This window comes from Haliotis rubra, unplaced genomic scaffold, assembly GCF_003918875.1.
Source record: "Haliotis rubra isolate DU_JTF1 unplaced genomic scaffold, ASM391887v1 Scf6, whole genome shotgun sequence".
Lineage (NCBI taxonomy): Eukaryota > Metazoa > Mollusca > Gastropoda > Lepetellida > Haliotidae > Haliotis > Haliotis rubra.
The window spans coordinates 2241050-2257268 of NW_025767301.1; the positions used below are offsets into that span (position 1 = coordinate 2241050).

At 38.1% G+C, this 16219-nt stretch overlaps 1 protein-coding gene across 4 annotated transcripts in view; it reads right to left on the reverse strand.

Moving 5' to 3' along the window:
* LOC124255319 (fasciculation and elongation protein zeta-2-like) overlaps positions 1–16219 on the reverse strand; it is a 71384-nt gene that overhangs the window by 41889 nt on the left and 13276 nt on the right. The window contains exon 1 of one of the 4 annotated variants that reach the window (XM_046689208.1): positions 14566–14653. The exons of 1 other annotated variant lie outside the window; for it this stretch is intronic. The gene's annotated coding sequence lies outside the window, so the exon portion shown is untranslated. Of the gene's footprint in view, positions 1–4345; positions 4520–4725; positions 4747–14565; positions 14654–16219 lie in introns of those variants that run through there. 2 more of the 4 variants (XM_046689209.1, XM_046689207.1) reach the window with 2 other exon arrangements.

A 16219-nucleotide genomic window follows, 5' to 3' on the forward strand; every position in this document is an offset into this window, starting at 1 on the left:
TACAATGACTCAGCTTACAGGTCTTTCTATTTTAAATGCTTCCTAACTGTAAAGAATCTGTATAGTGTTCCCAAATCCCTAGGTCAATTGAAAGTTGTAGCTGTTCAAAACAAATCCACTTCTTGGGGAAATCGATTTTCATTTTCATTCTTTCTTAATAGTATTTGGCTCACTTACAGGAACTTGCCAGACAAATTACCCCAAGTTAATGACTTCCATATTCATCAATGTCTCATTTCCTCCAGTGAATGTAGTACAAGACTGTATGCAGAGCAGAAAAAAACCCTAACTACCTGCTTCATTTAAACAATGTTCTTCCACAAAAAACAATGCAAAGTACATATTCAATATTGTGCAATTCATGAGTGGATCTGAGAGCATCTGAATTTTGCATCAAATTTGTGACCTGTCTTACTTTTGTAAGAACGTTTAGGCAGGGCCTTGTTCAACAGAACAATCTTGGTTGAAAGACGACCATAACACCCTTACTTAGACGACCGTAGCACCCACACTGACCTATGCCAGTCTCAGTACCTAGTTCATGCAATGGCCTGGGTACTGTTTCACAGGGTCATCATGGAGCTATGACTGTTGGACATGACACTCATAGTGTGACTGTTAAACTGGCGGACAATCATGGCGTGAAACGGCCCAGAAACTGAGAACAACTGATTTCCAAGGTGTTGGTTCTGTTAAAGCAGTGTGTGTTTTCACTATGGTAAGAAAGAAACCATTTTCCCATGAATAATGCACAACAGTCAACAATATTCCAGCAGACTGTAGGCAACTGAGTCTTGGACACGCAAACCAGTGGTTGACATCATGAAGAAAGATAAATTCCATCACATTTTGTAAGTGCTTGGGTCCGTTTCAGTTGACTCTTATGACAAGTGTGTTGGGACCTAGTCTTATCAAGATTGTTAGATCCGGGTTAGAACTGATCTTCAGTTACTCATGCTTATCGTAATAGGCAACTAACAGGATCAGGTGGTCAGGCTCGGTGACTTGGTTGACACATATCATTGTATCTCAATTGTGTAGATCGATGCTCATGTTGTTGATCACTGGATTGTCTGGTCCAGACTCGATTTTTTACAGACCGGCGCCATGTAGCTGGAATATTGTTGAGTGCGGTGTAAAAGTAAACTCACTCACTCACTCAGAACATTAGTCAACATTATTATTTACATTGAAGGAGGTCAAAATGTAAATGACATGTTGTTTGTAAAGGCTACACACTAACAATATCTAATCAGTGTATATGATACTACATCAGATATCCATAAATCATTAACACCAGCTGTCTTAGAAATGTTATATTTTTCTTAAGACTTGTTTCCATCCTGTCTGAGTCAGTCACCGGAAACTGTCACCACAAATAGACCTTTCATGAATATACAACTGTAATTCATCCACAGACTCTGATCCGGGGCACTAAAATACCTCCTATTCTTTCCTCATGCCCTAACCATTACCATGATTACTTATCATCATCACACGCCTGCATGTCTCACACACACATCAAAGACTTACATCATGAAACATGGCAAGCACCTGCTAATGTCACAAATCCTTTGATAGTGCAGCCCAATCCATGTGGTATCAAGCACTAGGACAAGAGCTGAATGGAGCCACCATTGATGCCAAAGAGCTGCCAGGAGAGACTGCAAGTCCCTACAGCTCAGTGTATTTACTTAATTAGTCACCAAGCTAATGTCTGGCCTCTAGCTAGTGAAACCATGAAAACCTGATGGACTGAGTTCATCAGCAGAAATTCTATACAATGGCTTGGTCATATTAGTCAGGCAACACTCACATGTACAGCTTTCATATACATAAGAAGGGGACATATTCAGTGTACATTATTTCTTCCTGCAAGTTAATCACCATTTTTAACAAGGCCACATATAAATTTCTGCATTTAATTTATAAAACAATCTTTTCCCCTCACTAAAATATCCATGACATTACATGATTCATGTAATCTCAAACATTGTTTAGGAAGATAATAAGATATAAAACTAAGGACCTCTAGCATGTAATTTTTGGGAAAAAAAAAATGATATTCTGTTCAAAATCTTGTGTTTTTTGTGTGCAAAGTTCTCATTTTCCAAAATTGAAAATGGTTTTAAAATTGTTACCTGAAATTACATTTAATGCAATAGAGAAAATAAGTGTAAAAACATCTTCCTGTTTCTTGTTTTTGTTATCAGAGAAATATAGGTTATTTCTATGATGGCACAGAATTAGTTTTTAGTCATATAAATGACATGGAAACTATAAATGACATTTGCTGCAGACCAATTATTGGCCCCTGAGCAGATCTAGATAAATCCCTGATGATTCTACAAAAACAGATTTTCTCGTCTCTCAGTTGAATGCATATATGCTGGGCGATGTATATGGAAATGTAACCTACTTGCACCAGTGCTACAATAAGTAATAACTTTTTGCCAGTTTTGGTATTGATTACTTAGAACAACATTCTAAAAAAATTATTCTGGGTTTGATGTCATCATTTTATCGTACTTCACAAAATTTCAGTAAAACAGTAAAAGTAATTAAATCACAATCCGTGTAGTCACCCCAGTCACTGTTCAAGCTAGTTTCACATCATTCTGTTTTCCAGCTGTAGTCTGTGTTCTTTGAACAGCAAAATATTAACACTGAGGTTGCATTTGCAGTTTCAGGTTGCATAAAGTGCAAGTAATAATGTGTCAAACTAAATTCATTAAAACTGAAAATGCAGGCAGATGAAACTGGCTATGCACAGTATACACTAGACTAATGCTTAGTCTCTGAATATATATAAGTTTGATAGTAACAATCAGCCTAATTAAATTGAAAAAGAGCCCCAGGAGACCAGAGAACCTGAGGAAATCTAGACTTGCTTCATTTAGGGCTTTAGCGCTGCAGATAGGACTTGGCAGTAGGGAAAATGATGTGGTTCGGGACTGTGAGACAGACTAATTATACAACTACATCTTCGGAGTGACAGTTACCACAAGGCTAAACCAGCACCCTGTTCTCTATGAAACTGTTGTACACTGGCAACAGAACAGAAAACACCAGAACTCAATCCGAATAAATGCTGGAAAGATGTTTAACTTAGATCATAAATTATTTGCATTTTAAAAGTTTATTAAAAACTATTAGAAACATCACAGGATCAATCATTAGCCTTTCAGTCCAACTACTTGTTGCAGTTAAAGTCACTGATGAAAGGATGAAAAGTTTGGTAAATGTCTTTGCTAATCCTGACAGGCACAACCCCCTCCTCTCCAAACTTTGATCTTGTTACGTTAACACAACCGATTCCCATGTGAAGTTGAGGTGAGGTGACATCATGTTGCAGTAAAAGTCACTGCTGAAAGGATGAAAAGTTTTGAAAAAGATGACGGTAAATCCCTTTGCTACTCCTAATAGGGACAACCCCTCCTGTTCCAACATTGATCTTCTTACGTTTACCTCACCGATCCCATTTCTGGTGTCCCCCGCCGTGATATTGCTGGAATATTGCTAAAAGCTGCGTAAAACTAAACTCACTCACTCCAATTTGAAGGTAAAGTCACATTGCCCTGCATTTATATATTGACTTGCATGCACTTGAGTGAGTGGCAGATTGTAGTACTCCGGACTTTGGCCAGTTTTCCAGTTCTGGATGTGCCATGCTACAGTTCACCATGCTTACTTCACCCAGGCACTGTATCAGATCACTGATAATTCCTTGTCTTATCCCCTCAAGTTGGGCGACAATGACACATCTTTTGACATCTTTGGTATGACAGGGCCAGGGATCAAACAAATACCTTCAATTCAGCAAGCAGACACTCTATCCACTAGACTACAGAGGCACAGTCTTCTAGTTTAAAGAACTAATGCAATCTTTCTTTGGTGGTTCTCACTGCCCAAAATGTGAGTGCACACACATGAAATATATACACACACAACTTAACAATTGTGAACATTTGGTCAGGGATGTCACTGTATATCACAATATCAAAGTATCAGCCTTGATACTCGACCAATACGATGTATGAATATTGATACTAAATGTCAACATTTTGATAGAATAACCATGGTTATAAAGGACAATAAAAAGGCAGAAAATTCAAATTTAAACATTTAACAGATTAGCCCAGTTCATATTAAGCTACAAGTGGATTAATTACAGGCCTAGATAGAACTTTTATAACTATACATATATATAATAACTAAGTATGTTAATTGATCCATTGTAATACTTTTGAGAATCAATACGAAACATTCTAATCAACGATATCCCTACATGCAGTTACATTTTTATACTTGACTACAGGCAAACTTCAGCTTAACCAACACAAACCAGTATGCAGAGAGAATGAGCACAGAGATGATCCAGCCTATTTGCAGAATGGCCCCGAGTGCTGCATTTCAGCAGCTCGATCAATAATCAAGTAGGTCCACTACATAGATATTCAAAAGTTGCAGTTCCAATCAGATCTGACTAATCCAGAGGAATCCTGATGAATGACAAAGTTCGACAAATGATACCAATGCTAACAACACAGAATAAACTTTTCTCAAAATGTCTCAGAAAATCAATAGGAAATTTTGATGACATCAGCACATGATTCAAGAGAGAGATATCCGGATGCATCTTATATCAGCCTTGCAACTCTAAGTCAACATGGTAAGCATCAGTATAGAAAATCATTACTGCAGGATTGTAATTCCACTACGTACATAGTGCAATGAAATCTGCTGCACCAACTGGTCGTACAGGAATACCATGTGCACCTACTGCTCTGTGGTGGCAGCATGAAGCTGATCAATGGATGACGCCAGCAATGCAACAATGCATGGAATGATTCACACTAAATAACCTCCATGTAGACCTGCTCACTTAGCGTGCATCAAAATATAAGGGATCACCCTGCGATATAAAAGGAATGTTGAATAACAGAGTGAGTGAGTGTATAATGCTTAAGCCACATCATAAAATGAATTCTAACTTAAATAAAATTAACATTGAAGTTCCAATTCGGAAAGTTTCCTTGACATTTGCTGCAGACTGCAGGATGAATAAGGGCATCTTAGCAGGTCTAGATAAATCTGTACTGTGTTCCTAAACAATCTTTGATTATCTCTACCTCATGTCAACACTTCATGGCATGTGTCTGTTCCTACCTGTTCCCCATGTCTTCCCATGAGTATTTGTCTGAATCCCCTTCCATTTTAGTCTGTTACAATACAAGAGATGCTGAATAAAAAGTTGTATAAATGTTGTTAAGAAAAGGGAAGTTCTGGTAGGTTCATTAACTGTTCATTGATTGTGTGGTTGCTGCATCAAGACTGGGAATGAATTATACAGCATGTTTCCTGCTGAAGCACCACATCTTTCCAATCAGACTTAAGCAGGACATGGACAAAACCTCAGACTCAGCTACAGTGAGTGAGTAAGTTTAGTTTTATGCCGCTTTTAGCAATATTCCAGCAATATCACGGCGGGGGACATCAGACATGGGCTTCACACATTACCCATGTGAGGACTCGAACCCGAGTCTTCGGCGTGACGAGCAAACGCTTTAACCACTAGGCTACCCCACTGCCCAGACTCAACTACAGGAAAACCATTTATGAAAACAGCAATTAGGAGAAGAGATAGATTTGACAGAATATGTCAAGTTGTACATTTTAGTGTATACATTTCTGCATGCAAGCAAAAAATAGACATACATTTTTACTATCTGTTGTCCATTTTGATGAAAATAATGTGATACTACGAACTAACTGATGATGGCTTTGCAGGCTGGAAATTCAGCCACTAGTCCAAAGAATGGATCAAGCACAATTCTGTCAGGTCTAGTAAGTAAGTCATACATAGCGGCTAGGTTGATCATGCTGACTGCTTGGTAACTTGCTGGTATTGGAAACCACAATAATTCTTATTAGAGTTTGATAAATATATTCTGTTTGAAATCAAATAATATAGTTTAAACCATTTGTGGCATGTTTTGATCAATCACAACTAAAAATAGCATACTATGGTACCAATGTCCACTTTTCATTGAAGTGTTTCCATTGGCCATTAGACAATCACAAAGCACCAAAGGTATGATCAATAACTACACCCGTTTGTGTGTAATGAGTTCCATTAACAACAATCATTTTCAACATTTCAAGACTTGAACAGGACTATTGACTAAAGTCCAGTCTTGACTTAGCATGTTTAGCAGTTCTCAGATTCAAATATTAACAATAAAACAAAGGCCCAAGTACCTCTTTCATTTCTGTATACAGAATAAATCAAGACTTCCCCAAAAGGAATAAATAGTTCATTTACCTTGGTAAAAATAAGCTTTTTTCATTGTCCACTGCTTCGATCTGAATCCTTAATTCATACAGATTAACTAATCCGAGCCTTATCTGAAACAGCCTATAGTAAGTAACCTGTTAATTGGTGAAGATCTAGATACAAGTGATCCGTGAAACGTGCATCTCATGTCATGCTGACAGCCATAAAGACAGAAATAGACGCCAATCAATTTGGATGTGTCTGCAATGTACATGTCATTAGATCACATGCAGCCATCTTCTATATGTTCAGTTATGCTTCTGCAAGGCTTCTTATCTTAAAGACTTTAAAAATGTGTGCCTAGTTTACTGATAACAATGGACATGATGGTGTGAGGGACAGGTACGCGCTCCAGGGATGAGATTCTGGAACATAATTACCTCAAATCAGAACTTTCTTTGCATTCCTGCTCATACGTAGGCATCATCTGGTGATGTCTGACTTTTGACTGATTACTTCAGCAGCCTCTAACCTTGACCTTGATTACAGGCTCCCTACATGATTGATATTATCACCAAGAACCCCTTCACTAATTAGAGCCGTGTTATACCTTGTGATTAGAGCTGTAATGGTTCTCCAACAGCTACAACGTCATCAATACTTTGGTACTTATTGTATTAGAATTGTAAGTTGTCAGACTATTAGACTAAGGTTTAGTCTCTGAATATATATAATTTTGATAGTAACAAACAAGCCCATTTATATTGAAAAGGAGCCCTAGGGAGACCAGAGATTCAGAACCTGAGGAAATCTAGACTTGCTTTATATAGGGCTTTTAGGAAATTAATGTGGTTCAGGGACTGTGAGACAGACTTTGAGACTGTGTGCTATACGTAGAATAGGGATTGGCATTGTTACCATGGCGGAAAGTAGTATACCGCCACCATGGCGGAAGTAATAGTTGATGCACCGTCACCTATAAGTGTTTGGGCAAATGACGAGGTGGTATCTTACTTTGATGTCAGTCACTGCATTAAGTCTAGTGTTTGGGCAAATTTTAGATTTGAACAATCTTCAAACTTTAAAATGTCAGTCAAATGTGTGATGCTCTACTTGTGATGTTTTAACACTCTACCTGGGCTCGTTCAGAAACTTTAGCTGTTAATACATGTAACTGGTTTAAGAGCTCAATTTGGTTAACATTCATCAAATCATACAAAGGGCACATCTGAACCAATGTCTCGACCATGTAAGCTTTGGCCTACCAAGTGCTGGCAGAGTCTGGCCCTTAATCAAATTACAAACCAAACCTGTATACAAGACACACCAAGTGATCAATACTGACATCCCTAGTGGTTAAGGCATTTTCAAACCAAAGACAAGATCTCAATTTACACAATGGGTACAAGATCTGAAGTTCATTGTCCATTCCTGTCTCCTTAAGATGTGATATTACTAAAAGCAGCATAAAACATTATTCCCTCACTTATTCCAAAGATTTCAAGTAGCACAAAACATTATAGAGAATACAGGCCTTGCGGACCGACAACAGTTTCACACAGTTATAGTTTATGCATTGTTTTTATCACAACTATTCTTAGATGTGGAGGAGACATCTAGGCATGTTTCAATTCTATTTATTGTGTAAAATTCATGTCAGACAGAGATAAAGGGTAAGAGTGAGATTTATCTAATTTACCTTTTTCCATTCCCTTATTTGTTAATCAATGACAGTAATGAGCCAATCATGTACGAACCAAACATGCGTTGGTACTGACAATATATCATACGTTCCCCTGCTGCGTTGTGTAAGACGATCGATGGCTGTATTCCATGAACACATGTATGTGTCTGACTCCACAAACAGCACTACTGACAGTGTCTGTCAATGCAAGATTAAGTACACTTCCCTCCATACCACCAGATCAATACTGATGCAGAAGGCTGCACAGACTGTCTCGGCCAGCTGCACAATGGTCCTACCAGTTACCGGTAGCTAATATGTTCAAATCTGTAACTGTCCCGATAGTCTTCTTGTTCATTCTTAATAAAATACTAAGCCATAACTACCTCCCTATTGGACGAAATACAAAGGTATATTTGCATATGCTTTCTTAATTTATTCAATCTCAACTGCTGATGAACGCAATATGATAGTTTTGGGGTTTTATTGTTTACCACAATCAGCATTATTGAAGCCAAATGATGGCAGCTGTAGAGATATGAATCTGAACCAGATAATGCAGTGATAGATATCAGCATCATCCCAAGAATCCGGTTACTTTGACACACAAGCAAGACATTGACTCATTGAGTCACCCCTTCCACTGAATAATTAGTTAGTTCTTGCATACCACTGCCATATAGCTGGAATATTGCTGAGTGCAGCATTAAACACCAACCAATATTGCATGACAAGCTTAAGTTACTAGGGACATTGTAACCTTGAATCCAGAGAGGCGATTAGGGGGAAATTTCTGGAAACATGGAACTTAATGTGTATTACCACAATGAGAATTACATGTGTATCTATAATGTAAGATATGGTACAGCATGTTATCACTTCACATGACATAGCTGGAAGGTCAAAGGTTGTGCAATCCACTACCTCTTTCAAGAAAAAATCAATAAGAAATCTAAGATGTAAGCATGCTGCTATCAGTAAATAACATCAAGAACTCCATCCAGTGTAATTTAAACATGACCATCTCGAACCTACTTCAATATTCCGATTGAAATCCATGTTGGGCTGGAAACCAGCTGTGCTTGAAGTGGAGCATATATTATATGTATTGTGTGGTATTGATCTCCGGGCAGTGAGGGAAGGAGGGTGCATGGAGAAGACAGGTAGTGGGGAGGAAGACAGGTAGTGGGGAGGAAGGCAGGAGAAGTGATGAAGCGAGGGAAGGATAACAGTCCGGCTGTAGGTGAGTGGATGGATGGCTGAGTTAGGTTTGACACAGCGTTTAGCAATATTCCAGGAATATCACCTGATCCGACTGCATGATACTGTGAGTGAGTGGGGGTTTATGCCGCTTTTAGCAATATTCCAGCAATATCACCTGATCCGACTGCATGATACTGTGAGTGAGTTGGGTTTTATGCCGCTTTTAGCAATATTCCAGCGATATCAAGGCAGGGGACACCAGAATTGGGTTTCACACACTGTACCCATCTGAGGAATCGAACCCGGGTCATCAGCGTGACAAACTAGGCTACCCTAACACCCCTGTAGGAAAGAGATGATAAGATGGCAACTGGGAAAGGTAGACAGATGGATGAATGGAAGAAGGAATTAAGGAGGAACTGATGAAATAATGGAAGAATGGGGGAGGTAAGGGATGGACTGATTGAGAAGATGGATTCAGATGGAAGGAAGGGATCAATGGAGGTATGGAATGGGTTAATGGAGTGATAGAGGAGGCAGGAAACACAGGATGGGAGGGATGGAAACATGGTGACAGGGAAAGAAGAATGGAAATGTTGAAGGAGTCATGGAAGGGGTGTGCGGATTCTAATGGAAGAAATGAAGGAAAAGATGGTGGCAGAGATGGAAGAATGACATTGGTTGATGGTGTGATGGAAGATGAAGGAAACGAAGGAATGGAGGTATGGAAGGGGATAATGGATGCAGTGATGGAAAAGGAAGGGTGAGTGAGTGGTTGAAGAAGAAAAGATGCCCCCTGCTCCATGGACTATTAAAACATTCTCAGGAAGTCAGATGGGGGTTTTCTGATGTGTGAGTGCTTGGCTGCAATCATTATTACATTATTTAATGCATGGGTGGCTGACTCTGGCTTTGTAATATTAAGTGTCTGAAGTAAGTCCAGTGAAAGAAAATATATTTAAACTTCATTTATTTAAGAATGGCATTATATCATGAGGTAATTACCCTAAAGTGCTTCAATATTGTGATATCACTCTATTGAGATGCAATCATGTCTACATACCCCTCTAATATATATTATAAGCAGGGTAACACAATGTCATATACATACAACCTTAAACATACCCCATAGGGGTTCAAATTTTTTTTAAAAAGCCACTTGCCACAGGGCTTGTCCTGACTAATTTTCCACTTGCCCTGATTTTATGACATAATAAAGATGATGTAATTAATAAGAAATCAACATGGTATTTGATGTTAATGTTTACTGGACTATTTATTGAAAAGTGATAAATAGCAAAGAAAGATAACTCTACTTTATTATCATTCCGAAATTTAATAGCTACATTTTGAGTAGATATGAAATTAAATCCAAGTTTATGTGCAGTTTGAAACCATAAGTGGAAATTATCTAGTAGCCCACGGACAAGTAAGATACCATTATTTGATTGCCCGAAATGAAAACTGACTTGTCCCGGGCGTCGGGCGATGGGATTTTTGAAACCCTGCCCCAGGAGGTGTTAACATCTATCACTGTATACACAGCCTGATATAGTGTCGTCTGTTAAGTTTAGAAGCAGCATAATATGTCGTCAAGTACACATAACCTTAAACTCACTCCAGACAAATGTGGACTTGTATATATATATTTAGTCAAGAGTCTGGAAGCCAAAAAAATATGTCATGCATTTATAAAATTGAAGAATGAGATTAGAGTAAGTTAAAATTAAACATTATAACTAACAGAACAATCCAAGCATATTGTATGTTTATAGAATAAACAAACATATTTATATCTAATATAATAAATATATTCAGATATATCAAAAAGGAATAAAGTCCTGTCATAGATGAGCATTACAGTAACAAGTGATTTTATTCAAGACTAATTTGACAAAACATGAAAAGCAGCTCACACTTTTATTCATATTTTGCCAACTCAGCACGTTATGCAAAACTGTCACATTTTCCCCCATTCTCTGACATCACATCTTGGATACGTTAGAGGCAATAACTCAGTACATCATGTGATTTATTGCCGATATTATCACGTTGCTATCATAAAAGTAGAGAGATGTGTGTGTCATGTTATCTTACATGTACATAGCCTAGTCTACCGCATTCAACATTTACCACCTGTTTAAGTCATGTGGCCATGTTAGAACCATAATATTCAGAACTTATCAATTATATTTAGGTTGGATTCATATCCTTCAGGAGGACTTCAGCAGCTTTAGATTTCAAAAAGAGAGCTAGAAGCAGGGTAATATGGCATGTCTACAAAAACAGTGCACCAAGAGCAGAATCTGGCCCGTTCATGCAGACATCATCACACACTGAACCCATTAGGCAAATACTTAGTCCCTGAATATATAGAATATTGATAGGAACAAATAAACCCATTTAAATTGAAAAGGAGTCCCAGTGAGTTGGGAGTTGGGAGTTGGGAAAATTTAGACTTGCTTCACTTAGGGCTTTAGCATTGCAGGGAGGGCTGGGTGGAAGATAATGTGGTTCTGGGCCTGTGAGAGGGACCATGAACCCATGGGACGACTGACATACTGCAGCTCCAACATTAAACACACCAGAGGCTCACCAATATGCATGTTGATAAAGAAGCATCTCCTAATCAATACCTGTATCAGGGACTATATGCTCTTTTAGCCAAGCTTGTTATGCTAGGTATGAGTGGAATTTGGTATCAGTCAAATTCTGGCAAGTGCTACCGTCACTAGTATACCTAGAGCAAACATCACATCTTTGCTTCATACAAACTCATAAGCATTTCAAAAATACACATATTATGCACTTCTAACACCCTAGGTTAAATCCAAAAGATGTTTACATTACATAAGACCATGTTTTTCAGTAACCTAACGAGACTTTGACAGAAATATCAGAGTGGTCATAGTCATTTCAAAGCAATTCTAAATGCAAAAGAACCTATGACATATAAACTCAATCTGTGGCTTTAGCTGCTAGTTCAAAGCCAGTCCAGTAAAATTCTGCTTGATCCAGTAAGGGGGCAGTGGGGTAGCCTAGTGGTTAAAGCGTTGGCTCGTCACGCCGAAGACCCGGGTTTGAATCCCCACATGGGTACAATGTGTGAAGCCCATTTCTGGTGTCCCCCATCGTGATGCTGCTGGAATATTGCTTAAAAGCAGCGTAAAACCAAACTCAGTCAGTCAGTCAGTGATCCAGTAAGCTCAGCTTGTATTCATCGAACAATAGTGTCAATGCTACATAAAAAAGGGTTAGAGGTAAGTTCTGGATACCAGAATAAAAACATATCATAAATCTGAATAGGAATCACAATACCTATAACATGCCCCAGTGAAGAACATGTTCTACTTGACCAGTACCAACAGGAATAACTGCTGATGGAATCCTGAAGGTTGCTGCAAAGACCAACTGATAAGACTCTGAATTAGGACCAATTCCTGCAGCAACCATTACCTATCTCCAGTTTATCTACTACAAGGGTCAAGATAGCATCAAGCTAGATAATGGTGTAACAATCTACATCGAAACATGGCCCATGCAATAAACCAGAAGTTGTTGTCCATAAAGTAGTATGTTTCTTATGATTGTCTTATCTGTCAGTGGGGCTGTTTTATTGATAGCAAAATGCCACTTTACGCAAAAATTCATACCATAATCATGACAGCGATGCATCCAGAACCTAAAACTACTAGCCAGAACAGCAATCACATAAAAAAAGGACATTCCAAACAGCCTGCAAATTCTACTTGCTCCTAACTTTGCACCCAAGAAATGTTTAGAGTTCTTTTCACCTTGATTTTTCAGAAATCGACTGCTTGACTAAAAAACTGTGATGATTCAAAACAACATCAATATTTATAGTCATTATAGAATATGCTCAACAATTAAAAGTTATTCAATATGTAAAAGAAAACAACCACAAATAAAAGAGTTTTCAATTTTTTAAAAAAGAAAACAAAAAAACTGACTACATCTCAATTGTCAATTTCCCATCCCTGCATACACGTTATATTATTCTACAAATGTCAAAATTCCATTTACTTATGAATAATTCATATCAAAATAATGCAGCAATCATCAATTGCATTAAGTGCCTGGATGCTGTCAGGATTCATTTATCACATGAGCAGGCCCAACAATGAAAACCAGGAGAAAGCAACTGAACTTTGGGATATATACACATTTCATCCACAGAAGTTACAAACAAGATCCACTCCCAATAAGGTGTGCATTTACTCTTGATGATTAAAACCTGCCACAATTTCAATGGAAACAACAACAAACCGAAAAACTGTGCACTCAGACTATTCAATTATATCTTATTTAACAAAGGTAGCTATTGCAATTTTAAGGAATGACAAGTGTTTCCTGGCGAAACTAAATGTCCAAACAACTGATAATCCAGTGTTCACGAATGGTGTTTCAAAGTAACAGGACATTGGGTCCTGTAAGTTTCAGATGTCTGTCTGGCCCATATAAAATTCACAGGACCCATAGAATAAAATAAAACACACATTACAGATTTAACATTTCTTATAATTGGCATTGAAATTATTAACAAACATATGATTTATAAACAGCAAACAAGTGTCACATGTCACATATAACAACTTCAGTCAAAGTCATTGTGAAATATACAGTCAGACACTGGGGCCAGCAGGTTGTGCACTTCTTTCGGACCGTTGGCGAATCTGCAGGATTTGTCAGAGGGTCAGGCACTATTCGTGAACACTGCTAATCAATGATGACCACCATCACAAGATTTTCACTTGTCTTCAGCCAAATTAGTAGTCTCTGACTAGTAGACTAGCATGGATTTGGAGGACTGATGGGGAGAAAAGCAAGAGGATATGTTACCACATGTTCGCCCTATGAATAAAACAGTAGTATCCAAGTCAGTGGGAGAAAAGTTGTGGGTTGAAACAATCAGACAAATATTATTCATACCTTGTGAAACAAAGCAGTCAGAGGCAACGCATAAAATGACAAATTCACCTGATCCAGTATCCTCACAAAGGGAAACAACTCATGGTATACGACCCCTCATTCATCCTAACCAGTCTATAGAAACACCTATTTTACGCCATCTGAAAAATTCAGCTGACAATAATGACAGCAGTCTGTGACTTTAGCTACTTGTCTGAACCCTCTGACTTGTAACATTCTGTCTAGTAAGCTGAGCTAGTAATATTTTGATAATAACATCAAAATCTACAGAAAATGGTGCTTACAGCCAAGTTTGATATGGTAAACTTAGAAAGAACAGACAGCCACAGCACCTGTTATCCGTCATAGGAATCAACCAAAACAAGTTGACAACTGTTAATGATTATTCTCTACCATATCATTTACATTGACAATCAGAACATCTGGAAACTCTCCAACGAAATACACTTACAGCAATGTGTGTCTCTCCAGAATCTAACCTGCATCCAATATATGGCTTGAAGGACAGTTTCCATTAACTGCGACACCTGTGCTTGCAATACATAACATCCATACCATCAGCATCATAAAGGCCATTCTTTTACTCACTGAAACATTATTGATTATTCTAGTCATAGATGGCTGACCTGGTTTATTAAACACGCCTAAGTAATGTTGTTACTCCTACATTCATTATGGCGAGTAAATTTGTCCTGACTTCATTACTGACACTTGTGTGAAACATGACTCGTATGGACCTAGCGAAGGTCACACGTACTCCTCGGATGTCCATATATGGAAGACGTACTGAGTTAGTAAAGATGGAGTTGTGTTTCCACTGCATTCAAGTCAGTGAGTTATGGTACATGACACTGCTATGAATTGTATTATCTAAGTTGATGGCAAAAATATTTTTAAGTCAGTTTTAAGTCAATAACGACAGGTCCGTTCATAAGGTAAATCAGTTGTATCAGTTTGTTTAGTTTGTTGTCTAACACTGCACTCATCAATATTCCAGCTTTTTGGTAGCGGTCTGTAAATAATCAAGTCTGGACCAGACAATCCAGTGATCAACAGCATGAGCATTGAAATAGTTTCGTAAATCAACTATGCTGATCGATGCTCATGATGTCAATCACTGGATTGATTATTCACAGACTATGTGACATAACTGGAATTACGCTGATTTTGACCTTAAACAAGAAACAAATCATATCCATCGCCAAAGGTGGTACTACTTTTTATAGAAAATCATAATTTTCAATAAACGCTCAGGATTATTGCTGCTATGAACAGTATTCAATAACATCACACAAAGTCTGATAAATGGAGACAGAACCTTCATTTTAACACAGGTCAGAGACATCCGCTGGGGCATCCAACATTCCATTATGGATCATATAGCACTTATTTAACAATCACAGCATAAATACTTCCTTCCTAAATCTGTCTTTGAAGTGCATGTCATTCATGACAAGCCTGAGCTAGCTATAACTACCCACAGGACAGATGGGATCTCAACCAAATCTATAACCGGTCCAGGTATTTCTGGCATTCCATCTCCTCACATCCATAACACAAACATAATCAATACGATCTGCTCTCGGCACAGGAAATTGTCACCCACTCTCTACAGCAACACATCGGATAAGCAAATCTAACATTTCTCACAGCTTTGGATGCAAACTACACAAGGAACTGATTTAAGATTTGAACTGTTTACAGCAAGGCACTTCAATCAAAATGTCTTGAAATCATAGTTAATATAGAAAAGTGGAAGGAGAGTATTGAAAGGTTTTTAAAGTTCTGCTCCAGAAAGCAGCACTATCACCAATTTCAGTCAAACTTGTTGCCATGGAAATGCCAAAAATATTTTATTCAGAATTCCAAAACTACCAAAAGGCACCAGTACACCACCAGACCAATCTATGTGCCAAGTTTGGTGAAGAAACATTGAACGGTTTTAGAGTTCTGCTCCGGAAAAGAGCACTACTACAATTTCAGGCTAAGTCAAACTTGTTGCCATGGAAACGCCAAAAATATTTTATTCAGAATTCCAAAACTACCAAAAGGCACCAGTCCACCACCAGATCTATCTATGTGCCAAGTTTGGTGAAGAAATATTG